General features: G+C 36.7%; 1 long non-coding RNA gene across 2 annotated transcripts in view; it reads left to right on the top strand.

Annotated features, from left to right (window-relative positions):
• Window positions 1-11,387, top strand: part of LOC141381264 (uncharacterized) — a 94,796-nt gene extending 83,409 nt beyond the window's left edge. Inside the window, exon 4 of one of the 2 annotated variants that reach the window (XR_012401171.1) lies at window positions 9,931-11,387. This is a non-coding gene — a long non-coding RNA (uncharacterized lncRNA). The remainder of the gene's footprint in view (window positions 1-9,930) is intronic. The other variant, XR_012401172.1, reaches the window with a different exon arrangement.
• The last annotated feature ends 3,056 nt before the right edge of the window (window positions 11,388-14,443 follow it).

Here is a 14,443-nt window from a genome sequence, read left to right as displayed (position 1 = left end):
GTTAAACCCTGCTCTGAAGTAGGACCTAATTTAGTTCCCAAAGGATCTTTTACTCGTATAAGTAAAATAGTTCCTGTGTGGAGGACAAACCAAATAAGTACTTGTACTGTAGTTTGTCATTGTGGTTCCCATTGTGCTGGGTTAGACCCTGCTATAAATTAGGAGCTAATTTAGTTCCCCATAAGATGTTCCTATAAGTAGCTAAAATAGTTCCTTTGAGGAGAAAACACCAAATAAGTACTTGTACTGTAATTTGTCATTGTGGTTCCTATCGTGCTGGGTTAGACCCTGTTCTGAAGTAGGAGCTATATTAATTCCCCAAAAATGTTTCTATAAGTAAAATAGTTCCTGTGGGTAGGAAAGACTAAATAAGTACTCATACTGTAATTTGTCATTGTGGTTCCTATCGTACTGGGTTAGAACCTGCTTGCAGTGGGAGCTAATTTAGTTCCCCAAAAGATGTTCCTATAAGTAGCTAAAATAGTTCCTGTGAGGAGGAAACACCAAATAAGTACTTGTACTGTAATTTGTCATTGTGGCTCCTATCATGCTGGGTTAGACCCTGCTCTGAAGTAGGAGCTAATTTAGTTCCCCAAAAGATGTTTCTATAAGTAAAATAGTTCCTGTGAGGAGGAAAGACTAAATAAGTACTTGTACTGTAATTTGTCATTGTGGTTCCTTCCGTGCTGTGTAAACCCTGCTCTGAAGTAGGAGCTATTTTAGTTCCCCAAAAGATGTTCCTATAAGTAAAATAGTTCCTGTGAAGAGGAAACCCCAAATAAGTACTTGTACTGTAATTTGTCATTGTGGCTCCTATCATGCTGGGTTAGACGCTGAAGATCTAATTTTACATTTTTGTCAAATTATATGCTAAATTCATTTTCATTTCCAGTTCCTACTGATAGTTATAGTAGTTATAACCAACGATGTGAAGTAACAAATACTTTGTTACTGTACTTGCGCAAATTTGTATGGTATCAGTAATTTACTTTCTGAGAAATTACTTTTAATCATTTCATTTTACAAAATATCTGTACTTTCTCCTCTTTACATTTTTAAACCAGGCGCATTATTTTCAATGTGTTTAGTGACACGACCTATATTATTTCTTGACATTGGGCAATTTGAACACAAGTAAGACATCATGCAGTTTTGAAATGAAGGTTTATATTATTAAGGGAGAACAAAATACAAAACTACACAGCTCTGAGTTGAAAAGTTTGCCCCCTTAATCTATTAAGCCACCTTTAGCAGTAACAACTGAAATCGAGTGTTTTCAAAAACTTGCGATAAGTCTCTTAAAATGCTGTCGATGAAATCTGGCCCACTCATCTATGCAGAATTCAGCTGAAGTACCACATTTTTAAGGTCATTACCGGTTGACCAAAGTGGCCTGTCCTGACCTGAATCCAGTTGAGATGCTGTGGCATGACCTTATAAAGGTGTTTCATGCTTGAAAACCATTCAATGTTGGAGAATTACAACAATTGTGTAAAGATGAGTGGGACAAAATTTCTCCACAGTGTTGTAACTGGCTAATTACCCAACCAATTATTAGGTTTAGGGGAAAACACTTTTTTCACATAGGGTCGTAAAGTTTTGTCTTTTGTTTTCTCTTAATAATACAAACCTTTATTTCAAAACTGTCAGTAGAGGGCAAACACTTTTTCACACTACTGCATATACACATATGTGGCAGTACAATCATGTTTATAAATACGTACATATGCATATGCCAGTAAAATGCATGTTCATATATGGGAGTAAAAAAATATATACATACACATATTTTCCAGTAAGTACTCAAACATAAGTATCTATACTTGTACTTGGGTAAAGAATGTGGGTTCTTCTTCCATTTCAAATTATAACTATGTGCACTGCCTTTATGGTTCCATGATAAAACCTTTGACTTAAAGTCAATCTTTCCACTGCGCTCAAAGATTTTTTCATTCCTCACAAAAAGAGAAAAATAATATGTAAAGGAATTTTTTTTCCCTTAAAATAAGTAAAATAATTTGCCAATGCACGTTAGATTTGAATAAAGATTATTTTTTTATACCCCATTGACACATTTGTTTTAAAGAGGTGGTTCAATGTGTTATTTCAAGGTTTGGTTGTGTTCCTAAGCAATGTGTGCTCATGCTTCATTTGTAGAAAATAAAAACTGTCATATTTCCTAGTTCCTTTAAAAGAGCCTTCCTCAAGAGGCTCTGATTGGTCAGCTAACATAATGTGCGGTGATTCGTGGATCGGCTTCATGTCACCGGGAAGCTTCATGCTTCTACTAGCACGAACTGTGTGCTAGTATTGTCTTTCACATATATTTGAAATAAGCATGTGTAAGTAATATGAAATGTTCACATCTCTTTTGCGAGTTTGTTATTTGACATGTAGAACGCAGGTAAAGCGGCCACATAAAGAGACACTGCAGCGCTGGTGAAGAGATGATTACAGGGGTTTGATGGATGAATTTGAATTTGTAGCTAAACTGTTTGCGGTGCCAAGCAGTGTTTCCGGTTGTTAACATCCTTGTTTATCGTCCTCGCTACAACATACCATTAACGCTAAAAACTGTACATGTAATAGATAAATTTTAACAAATAAAAATACGTACAGGTTATGGCTCACAATCCACAACTTCTTCTATCATGGTTGGAACTGCTCCTTCTTTGAGGAGTTTTTAGTCGAATCCAGCACTGAACTGAGAGAGATTCTGGAAGCTGTCCTGTGTCAAATGCTAGCTATATATTTTTCATAATTCTCTGAAACATAATTAAAATGAATCTAAAAGCACTTCTCTCTTTGTGTTATGTGCTTTGGAAACCTAAATACAGAAACAGAACAAGCTCTGTGGAAATAGCAGCGTTTGGACAGCATTTTAACTTTCTTTTCTATAACATTACAGCGCCTCTGGCCATGCCCCTTTGCTGCTGTGTGTGTGTGCACATAACCTGACGAGTTTATGTTTTCATTAACTCGGATGTATTTTTTTGTAGTCCCCAAACTTCGTTTGCTGTAAGCATTGCTAAGCTAACTTTGTAAAAGCCAATGTCTCCCTTTGCACTGAACTTTGAGTGTTTTACATTCAGAGATGTTGTTTATGTTGACACAGCTACATTACACATCGAATAAAGTTTGAAACATGACATTAAAGTGGACCACCTCTTTAAAGAAAACCCCACTTTATTTTGAAATGTTATTTCTGAAAACAAGAACTTCTTTGCACTTGTTTAGAAAATGTTTCTTGATTTAAGTATTGCTAAATATTTGGATTAAAAACCAAACAAAAACTCTAAATAAGAAAATAATTTTTTCCAGTTACAAGGTTCTTTGAGAAACCAAAAAAGCTTGTTCAGTGCAAAAACAATCCGCTTTCACATCCATTATTTTCAAGAGTGTGCAGTGCACAAAATTAACCATTAATGTCAGAAGCGCTTTATTATTCTGCTTTGACTTAGGCCACCAATGTGGTAGATCAAAGCAGCTAAAAATGTAATCCTCTTACAGTCGTCGTTCATTTCAAAGACTTTCCTTTAGAATGACTTGTGCTGTTTTCAGTACTTTGGTCTTTAGTTTGCACATCCTGAAAATGAGAGCACAAATTGCATTCTGTGTAATGTGGTCGACGAGCTGTTCTCCATTGCTGGCAGTGCCTCTGATATCCAGACGAATGAGAAAGCATGTGAACAAGCCCACTTTTGAGTTATTAGTTGCTGAGTTTGACACGGCCAATGGAAAGTTCTCCTCCAATGAAGAGACAAAGGCGAAGGGTCACGATTGGATGACAGCGGCTGCAGTCAAGCAAAGCAGCAGTAATGTGTGCGTGCTTGAAGGAGGACCTCTGACCCTCTCAGCAGGTGTGAGTGACCGAGCTTTCATGGGAGAGGTGAGCGGGGCATGTGGGACGTGCCCAGAGAGGGACAGATGTTGTATGGGGAAAGGCCCCAGGGGAAAGTGTGGCGCTATGGTGGGACAATCGTACAATAGAGAAGAGCTTGCACAAAACCGCGCCGCACAAACTGACCTGTGTCTATGGTAACTGGTTGCCTTGACAGCGAGAGTGAATGCTCTTGGAGACTAGCGCTATTAGGGCTTCCAGCTCTACATAGTTTCATAAACTCTAGTCAGAAATAAGAGCTTACAAGCTGTCAAAACTAAAATCTATTATGTGTTTAAAAGACCTGGCTGATGAATGTAATTATGATTTCCAAGTGGGACGCTGCCATTAAAAATTTAAATGAATAAAATACTGCAATAATAAAATACCTATCTGGACACTGAGGACATATTTCAACATGAGCGTTACAATGAGTAAGATTTTTTTTTTACTAGAAAATTAATGTTGTTTTTTTCCAACGTCTAAAATTTCACATATATCCTATAGTTTAGGTTTTATTCATTTGATATAAAATGTAAAACAACAATAGACATAAATATGTCAAATTTTTGCTACTTGAATTTTGTTCTGATTTTTACATATTTCAGGTCTCATTTTTAGTATAACTTTTTTAGTATTGGTTCTATTTTCGTGCTGAAAAAAACAGCATATCCTGGTAAGGTATGTTTTGATGCTGTTATGCTGGACTTGCTAGTTTCAATGCTGGTTTTGCTGCTCTTGATGCTGGTCCAGCAAAACCAGCATTAAAACCAGCAAGAACAGCATTGGAACCAGCATCAAGACCAGCAAAACTAGCAAGACCAGCATCGAGACCAGCAAAACCAGCATTAAAACCAGCATGACCAGCATCCAGACCAGCAAAACCAGCATTAAAACCAGCAAGACTGGCATTAAAACCAGCAAAACCAACATCCAGACCAGCAAAACCAGCATTAAAACCAACAAGACCAGCATCCAGACCACCATCGAGACTAACAAAATCAGCAAGACCAGCATCCAGACCAGCAAAGCCAGCATTAAAACCAGCAAAACCAGCATTGAAACCAGCTAGACCAGCATCGAGACCAACAAAACCAGCATTGATGCCAGCAAGACCAGCATCAAGACCAGCAAAACCTGCATCGAGACCAGCAAAACCAGCATTACAACCAGCAAGATCAGCATCAAGACCGGCAAAATAGCATCGAGACCAGCAAAACCAGCATTTAAACCAGCATCAAGACCAGCAAAACCAGCATTAAAACCAGCATTGAGACCAGCAACACCAGCATTAAAACCAGCAAGACCAGCAACAAAACTAGCAAAACCAGCATCGAGACCCACAAAACCAGCATTAAAACCAGCAAGACCAGCAACGAAACTAGCAAAACCAGCATCGAGACCCACAAAACCAGCATTAAAACCAGCAAAACCAGTATCGAGACTGGCAAAAAGCATTAAAACCAGCTAGACCAGCATTAAAACCAGGAAGACCAGCAAAATCAGCATTGAAAACACCAAAACCAGCATTCAAACGAGCAACACCTGCATTAAAACCAGCTCGACCAGCAACAAGACCACTATCAAGACTGGAAAAACCAGCAACACCAGCATTGAGACCAGCAAAGCCAGCATTAAAACCAGCAAGACCAGCATTGAAACCAGCAAAACCAGCATTGATTCCAGCAAGACCACCATTGAGACCAGCAAAACCAGCATCAAGACCAGCCAAACCAGCATTAAAACCAGCAAGACCAGCATCGAGACTGGCAAAACCAGCATTAAAACCAGCTAGACCAGCACTGAAACCAGCAAGACCAGCATACCAGCATCAGAACATACCTTATCTCTATATGTTGTTTTTTTTTTTTTTAGCAGGGTTATTCATTAAAAAACATTAAACAAATGGAATAACTAATATATTACATTAATATTTTTTTGCCATTTTTGTTGCTGTTTTAGAGTTTAAAAGAAAAAAAAAAGGTTTTGTGGCACAATAGCTTGGTGGTTAGCACTGTTGCCTCACAGCAAGAAGTTTAATGGTTCGAATCCCTGCCTTGGTCAGTTGGCATTACTGTGTGGAGTTTGCATGTTCTCCCAGTGTTCATGTGGGTTTTCTTCGGGTGCTCCAGTTTCATCCACAAACCCAAAGACATGCGCTGAATATGGAGCAACTAAATTGGCCTTGATCAATCAATCAATCAATCAATCAATCAATCAATCAATCAATCAATCAATCAATCAATCAATCAATCTTAAAACCTGGTGCTCTTACCATTCACACTGTAATTTTTGTGTTTAAATCTAAAGACACAAAACAAAGAAAACAGTGTACAGAACAACCAAACTGAATGCACTCATTATATATGCATGCTTGTGGTGTTATTTTTATCAGTTGAGAACTCGTGAAGAGCCTATAAAATGTCTAAAAGAGGCAAAACAGTACCATGAATTCCGCTCTAAACCACGCTTCTGTGTTGCACTGTAAAGGTCATTACTGTGACATTGAAGAGAAAAACAAGATTTCTGTTCTTTTAATTCTGTCAAATCTTGTAGCGTCATGTCTTGTTTTTGGCCGTCCTGCTTTAATTTTTTTAGCTGAACCTCATTGGAGTTCAAATGAACTGCAGTAAAAAAAAAAAAAATCACAGTTCATTTTAATATCGTCAAACCAAGTATGAGCACACCCTTGACTTCCATTGACTCCATTGACTTTACTGATCCAAGCACACTTTTCTTCTCTTTTATTTTTTTACATTCCAACTATTACACTCTTAACTTCCCTTTAGAGATCTGCGTGGGACTAAATTTTCAATCCCGCTCCCGTCCGCACCAGGTTTTAGCCCGAACCCGATCGCTCCCACTTACGTTCAGCATTCGTTGTCCCGCTGCCCCACCCGCTCCATTTAATACCCGCTGCGCATGTTCCTGCTAATGGGCGAGGGGAGAACAAAACCGAAAACCACCCACCTATACAGCGTCCAGACAGCCTATAACATACGCGTGCTCTCTCGCTCGGGAGTCGGGAGCAACATTGTTAGACCTCCCGCTCCCGTCCAAAAATACACCTGTTACCGACCGCTACCGCGCTTTATTCAGAAATGTATTCCCGCGCCGAAAGAAATCTGGTCGGGTCACGCAGCCCACTAGAATTTTGTTGTTTCAACTCATTATAAATAAATAGCTTGAACAAACTGCAATATACATTTTTTTAAATGAAGCGATTAGTTGACTTCACTTTAAAAAGAGAGTAAACTCATTGCCTTATAATTATTAAGTAAAAAATGATGTGCATAATTATACAAGTTAAGTTTAGTCAAGGCGGTTCATTCCGCTGTGGTGACCCCAGATTAATAAATGAACAAAGCCAAAAAGAAAATGAATGAATGAATGAATGAATGAATGAATTAATTAATTAATGACTGACTGACTGACTGAATGAAGTTTAGTCAATGTGTTTACTGAATTTATTAAGTAAATCAACTTGTTGCTTTTAAGGCAATGAGTTTACTCACTATTTAAAGTAACTAATGGGATATATGCCAAGCTAGTGTGTTTCCCATACTTAAAAACTTCCGGTGACCTGTTATTGTGAGTTTTTTCCATTTTATACGTTCCTTTTACAGCATCGACGTTGTAATGTCATTAAAATACAATCAGTTAAACAGACTTTGGCATTCATTTAGTTGCTCAAGCTTAAAACGAGAGAGAAAGCCGTTTGGTCCAACACAATCTCACGGCAATTCGTAACTTTTTCATTTAGTGGCTAATTCGTATGACTTCGTACGATTTAATTCGTACAATTTAGTACGATTTGCTTATCCCCCAATGACGGTTGGTGTTAGGGGTGGGGTCAGGTGCCACGCCTCCTTTTTAAAATCGTACCATTTCGTACGACTGAACTCGTACGAATTCGTACGAATTAGCCACTAAACTGGCAAAACGTAAAATACTTACGTTTTCTCGTGAGATCAGGCTGGTTTGGTCGCACGCGCCCATCAGAATTGGCAGTGTAGCACAGAAGCTCCATTGAATATACTGGGGTCAAATAAATGCTCATATTATAAAGACATGGTGGGGAAAATGTAATTCAATGCAGTGCTTCTTGTACAATCTCAGACCCACTTTATATCGGATATCACTCAGCCAGTGGAGATCGCTGATTTTTAAAGAAAACTGACCTTAAACGCGCTGATTTTGTATTGGCATTCAGTTCACCGGAAACGATTAACCCAGGTTACTGGCAAATTAAAAGTCCTATTAGCATGCTTCGGAATATACCCTATTGCTTTTTTACAGTGTACATTACATCTTTTACCATTACAGTTTTTTACAATGGCTATGACACTTTTTTCAATACATTTAACAAGTTTGCTAAACTCTTAACGCAGCAACACACCTAAAATACACAATTGGCAAAACAGTTAATTTTATGCTCAAAATCAAACATTATAAACTAAACCTCTAAACTACTTTTCAAAATACAATAATAAACGAACACACTACACCATGTCTAACAAAACACTGCAATCATGTTTCAAAATGAAATTATTGTTCAAAACACAAACACATGTTCTCTTCCAACATAAACATTCAGTCAATCAGAACACACTGACAATAAAAACACTATCATCAGCTGACATTACAGAAACTCCATTAGTTTATGTGTCAGCTCTGCCCTTATATTTGAAGTCTCGTTACAGTTTTGTTTTGTTGGGTTAAGTAAATGCATGGATTATCTTTCGTTTACGGCAAAAATTCTATACAAAACGAAGAAAAAAAATTGCTATATAAAATTTACAGTTTATGTAAAAAAAATACAGACACAGAATTACTGCAGTACAGAATGTTTTTTGCAGAAGGACATCACTGCAAACAGAAAAAGCACCACAATTATAATAAAATAACAAAGTAATCTTCTATTCTGCCCGGTCTTTTGCCACATGTTCTCATCCACATTATACTTGATATCTTCTGTGGCCCGGCACGGTAACTGTGGCCCTTTGGCCTATTATGTTTTTCCTACGGCGACATCCCCAGCCTTGTCGACATTGAAAATTTCATGTGGTACTTGATTGGCCTTTAACTTCATGACTCTCTGAAAGTAATTAGACACAGTGTATGCAAATGCTGTACTGTATATGTACTGTATGTACTAATGAACTCCAGGTTTAAAGAGTAGTTTACTGCAAAACACACTGTGTATAGTACAGTAATGACTGTATTGCATAATCTTACATGGACGTATTGGTGACAGAGTTCTTTGATGCGCTCACTGTTCCTTTCAAAAACCTCAAGAGTCCTCTATTAGAACATATGATCATGTGATTGGAAAAACCAAAACAAGACATGAGTGTGCTTTCTAGATGGGAATCAGCTTTATTTTTTTTTTCAGTTGCCAATGAGAAACAGCATATTGCAGTTATATAAATAAATAAAGATATATATATATATATATATATATATATATATATATATATATATATATATATATATATATATATATATATATATATATATATATATATATATATATATATATACATTTATTTATTTATTTATATAACCGCAATATGCTGTTTCTCATTGGCAATTTAATAAAATACAGGGAATAAACTTGTGTTTCAATTCACAATTAGAACAGCTGTTTACTTTGACTTTATCCTATATAATTTCTCTTTAGAACATGGTGTTATCTGTTCTGACATACTGTGTTAAAGCATTTGTAAATTTGACTGTAAAATTACATAGTTTTGTTCTTGGTTGTGCTTGTGTGTAAAAGAAGTTAAAGCATTTTAAATTTGTGTTAACTGGATGCATTTTCTGTCAAAACAACAAGAAATGTGTTAATTGTATAGCCCACGAAGACGGATGTTGTGCTAACTGTGTTAAGAGTTTAGGAAACTTGTTAAATGTATTGATAAAAGTGTCATAGCAATTGTAAAAAACTGTAATACTCTTTCAATAGTTTAAGGATGTGCCTGTATTTCTGCTTAAAATAATTTGGCTTAACATCAAAACTTTCCCTGTGGTCTGTTTAACATATTAAGGAGCTGATGAGCGCTGTGCTGGTGGGCTAATGGCACTTGTGGCAGACAGCAGGCCAGTCTGAGAGGAGACGGGGCCCTGCTGGGGGCCTGCAGCACTAAACTCACCCTCTGAAATCACTGGCATGGCTTTACATAAGGAGCCAAGGAATTCACTGGCCACAAAAAAGCCCAACTCCAAAACCACAGGGAGCCGCACACACAAGATAAAGATGAAAAAGCTGCATGTTCTTAGAACTTTTTCAGTGCTGGCCAGATATTTCCTAAGTTGTGCTTAGTTAGTGTCCATCATTAATTATAAGATCTACTGAGACTGCAACCAAGAAAAGTATGACGTGACACATCCACAGCTTGAGTTTGTGCAGATATTGATTCTGACTTGGTTAAAACAATCAGAAATCCCACAAGAGCTCAAAAATTCCATAACTCAATGCCAAATATGTCATGATTCAGAAGCAACAAACAAACGCAGAAGACCGAGGATAACATGCAAACTGCCTTTTGGCAGAAGTCATTGACACAAATCACAGAGGAGAGTCTGGATAACTTCCGAATGTTTTATTACAATGCTTGAAAGTTCTTTGGAAAAGGGAAAACGGGGTCAGGGATACATATTATTATTTTTTTAGTATATTAATCATTGAAGTAATTGAAAATAGTACTGTGATTGAAGACCGAGAGCTGATGTGCTCAAGTTAACAGTACAGTGCTGCTGATGTGGAGCAAAACCAATACAAGAGTGCTTTCAGATTGACTAATAACCAAATTAATACAAAATATGCACGGTAAAAAGTCATTCTGTGGCCTTGTATATTTCATAAAATTTAATATGTACACATTATTTTTAGAAAATTAATTACCTGATTTTTTAAAATGTGAAATTACTTAAAAATGTCTGTAATCAAACCTAATAAATTCTACTATAGGAATTTAGCTATTATTTTTAGATAATTTCAAAAGGAGAAAATATTTATAAAATCCAACATGTCAGTGGCTAATGTCAGAATGTCTAGCCAAGGAAAGGCTGCCCTCACCGGATATACACGAGTTATGTGCGCCCTTTATCACCTGGAGGTCAACGTCTCCACAATTGTCAAAGGATTTTATTCTTACTTTTAAAGTCAGATATTTGTCATATTTTCACTGGTTAAAAAAAAACAAAAAAAAAAACAATATTGCGATTTGCATTGGTTCTGTTCAGTACATAAGATGTTTTTATTATATTGTTGTTAATGTTTTGTGGCTCCACGCTAATGAACAGGATCCACTAATTTGTGCTAAATTTAAAATAAAAAAAATTTACTCAATCCATACTTGTTGATTTTAATTAATAATATTGCTTGTAATCTGTTCCCTCAATGTTATTGAGTAGAGCTAGGGTATTTTTTTTTTTTTGGAGCTGAGGACCAGGGTCCAGAAATTTTATGCTAGATCTAAATAAAAACAGTGAGTAGTTTTCATTAACATTGTGTTGTTTTTTCTTTTCTGTTTTTTCAGTTTACTGTGTACTGTGTGCAGTTACTCATTTGAATAGACTAATTTTCATTCATTCTTTTTCTTGTTAGCTTAGTCCCTTTATTAACCGGGGTCGCAACAGTAGAATGAATCGTCAACTTATCCAGCACATTTTTATGCAGCGGATGCCCTTCCAGCCGCAACCCACCTCAGGGAAACATCCACACACACATTCACACACACACTCATACACTACGGACAATTTAGCCGACCCAATTCACCTGTACCGCATGTCTTTGGACTGTGGGGGAAACCAGAGCACCGGGAGGATACCCACATGAACGCAGGGAGAACATGCAAACTCCACACAGAAACGCTGACTGAGCCGAGGATCAGACCACCGACCCAGCAACCTTCTTGCTGTGAGGCGACAGCACTACCTACTGCATCACTGCGTCGCCTAGACTAATTTTAACAAAGCTAATTTAATTAATTGTTACTTAATCCATATTTGTTGAATTTAATTGATAATATTGCTTATAATCTGTTACCTCAATTTTATTAAGTATATATAAGGTATTGTTTTTTTTTTTTCACAGTGTGCTCCATTAGAATAAAGATATGGCAGTAAATGCATCTTTGAGCCCATCTCCAGATCTGGCAGTGGCACTTTTAGCTTAGCTTAGCATAAATGATTGAATCGGATTAGACTATTAGCAAAAATCATAGAATATAACAATCAAGGAACTTTACTGATGTACAAGGACTGCAGAAGGTGCAATTATATTAAAGAAACTGAAAATCTCGCAATCAAGACATTTGTGAGGAAACTTTTTAGAACAGAATTCTGACACTGCTGTAACCAAGGTACAGCAGTAAATTACTCCAGAACAAATTAACCTATAGAAAATAGCAACTTTTCATTTTTTCATCTAGTATCACTGTCTGCACCTTCAGGGGACCAAAATTGTACATTCAAAAATGTGCAGTAGACATCGTTTGAACGTGTTTTTTTGAATCAACTGTTTAACTTAGTAGTAAGTGGCATAGGACATTATCTCAAAATGAAAGGTGAATGGTATGAAAATAAGAATTGGCCATTTGTAATTCATTATAGACAGTTAATTTAGCTAAAATGCATAATACGTGAAACAGATATTGTGTGTTTTCTCCAGGTGCTCTAGTTCCTCCAACAGTCCAAAGACATGAGCTCGGAGATACTTGAGCCCAGGGCTGCCGCCTGGTCACGTAGCATGAGAGGGGGTTTGAGATCCTGAGAGCTCCCCCTGGTATTAAAGGAAAGGGGGAGATGGGGTGGATGTTTTTTCTCCTCAATAACAGAGATAAGGAAGGTAGGATGAATGGGCTTATTTATTGGAGGCTAGAATTCATCTGATTGGACTAGCAATGATTAATGATGCGAGGCCAGCTGCGATCAATCATATCACGTGCTCCTCTTGAAATTAGTTTATAAAACTTAATTTATTCAATTCGCCTATAACGCATGTCTTTGGACTTTGGGGAAACCGGAGCGCCTGGAGGAAACTCATGCAAATACAGGGTGAACAAAGCATAAAAATGCCAACTGGCCTTGTCGGGTCTCCAACCATTGACCTTCTTGCGACAGAGCTAACCACTGAGGCACTGCGCTGCAATGAAAATAACATAAAAACCTTTTTGCCTTATTTTTTTTTTTACAGTGTACAAATATTGCTCTACAAATACTAGTTCAAAACATACGCATCGGGACAGAGACATGATCAATTAAGGCAAGCAGTAAATCATGAACTGAAGCAGAAAAACAGGCAGTATTTTGAGAACGCTCAACAAATGCCATTGTTTGGTTTGTCATGGTTCTCGGCTGGTGTATGTGGTGCTTGATTATTTGGAGCACATCTGTCAAGGCTGTTGATGCATGAAGTTAGCTGAGCCTTTGGTCAAAGAGTTTAGCAAAGCATTGGTCCAGCCTCTGAATAGACCAGGACAAGTCTTGAACTTTAAGGACTGAGTGAAAAGCCCAGGTCAAGTAAAAAAAAAAAAAACTTCAACCCTAAATGAGCCGGCCAGCTTTAGTATGGATTGATTTCAACAGATCTCAGACTTACAAAATACTCTTTCTCTAGATATATGAATTATTAGCACACAAACAAATATAGTTAAGCCTAAATTGAAGAATCATTTGTCAGAATTCAATTTGTTTATAGCTTTGAACAGCAGAGATTTAACAAACAACATAGTAACCTTAAAGGGATGGTTTAACCAAAATCTAAACTACCATAATTTACTCAATCAAAAATTATTTATAAGAATGTGGGTAACCAAACTGTTGCTGGTCTCATTTGACTTACACAGAACAAATACTATCAATATCAATGGTTATCAGCTAATCTATGGCCATATCTTCCCATGATATGGCTATAGATTAGCCATATCATGGATAACATGTAACTACATAAATTACATGTAAAAAAAATCTAAGCAAACTGATGTGCTGATTTAGACTAAATGAATACATTTTGATTATTTAAATAATAATAATAATAAATAAATGATTATTTCAATGAAATCAAATATATTCATGTAGTCATCATTCATTTATGACTGACAGATATGCACCACCTTAAGTTTATAATCTATTTATGTTTCTTATGTTAAAACAATTCAAAAACATAAATATTAAATAGTTAAGGTCTCAGTATTTTGAGTGCAGTCACTTATTTCTTTCATAGAGGCAAAGACGTAGACAGTCAGTGCTTACTGGTTTTCTTGGTGGTCTAAGAGATCTGTGTGGATTAAACGGCTCAAAAGATAAATTCCTTCTTTGTTCTCTTTTGAAGCAAATAAGCTGCTGCCTGAGGCAAACCATGTCCTTTAACAAGAAAAGAAAAAAAAGGTTACACATTTTCTCAATTTTATTCACAAAGTAATGATGTTCAGCAAAAAAAAAACGGGCAGAAAATGGTCAGTTTTATATGGAAAAACTGAATGACTAGTTGCTGTTAACTATAGAAACTCTATAAAGTTGTGTGGATTACGTTTGCCTTTAAATGATCAATTCTCA

Source organism: Danio rerio, chromosome 3 (assembly GCF_049306965.1).
Source record: "Danio rerio strain Tuebingen ecotype United States chromosome 3, GRCz12tu, whole genome shotgun sequence".
Taxonomy (NCBI): Eukaryota; Metazoa; Chordata; class Actinopteri; order Cypriniformes; family Danionidae; genus Danio; species Danio rerio.
Note: the sequence above shows the minus strand (reverse complement) of the source record. Positions and strands in the feature narration are given on the sequence as shown.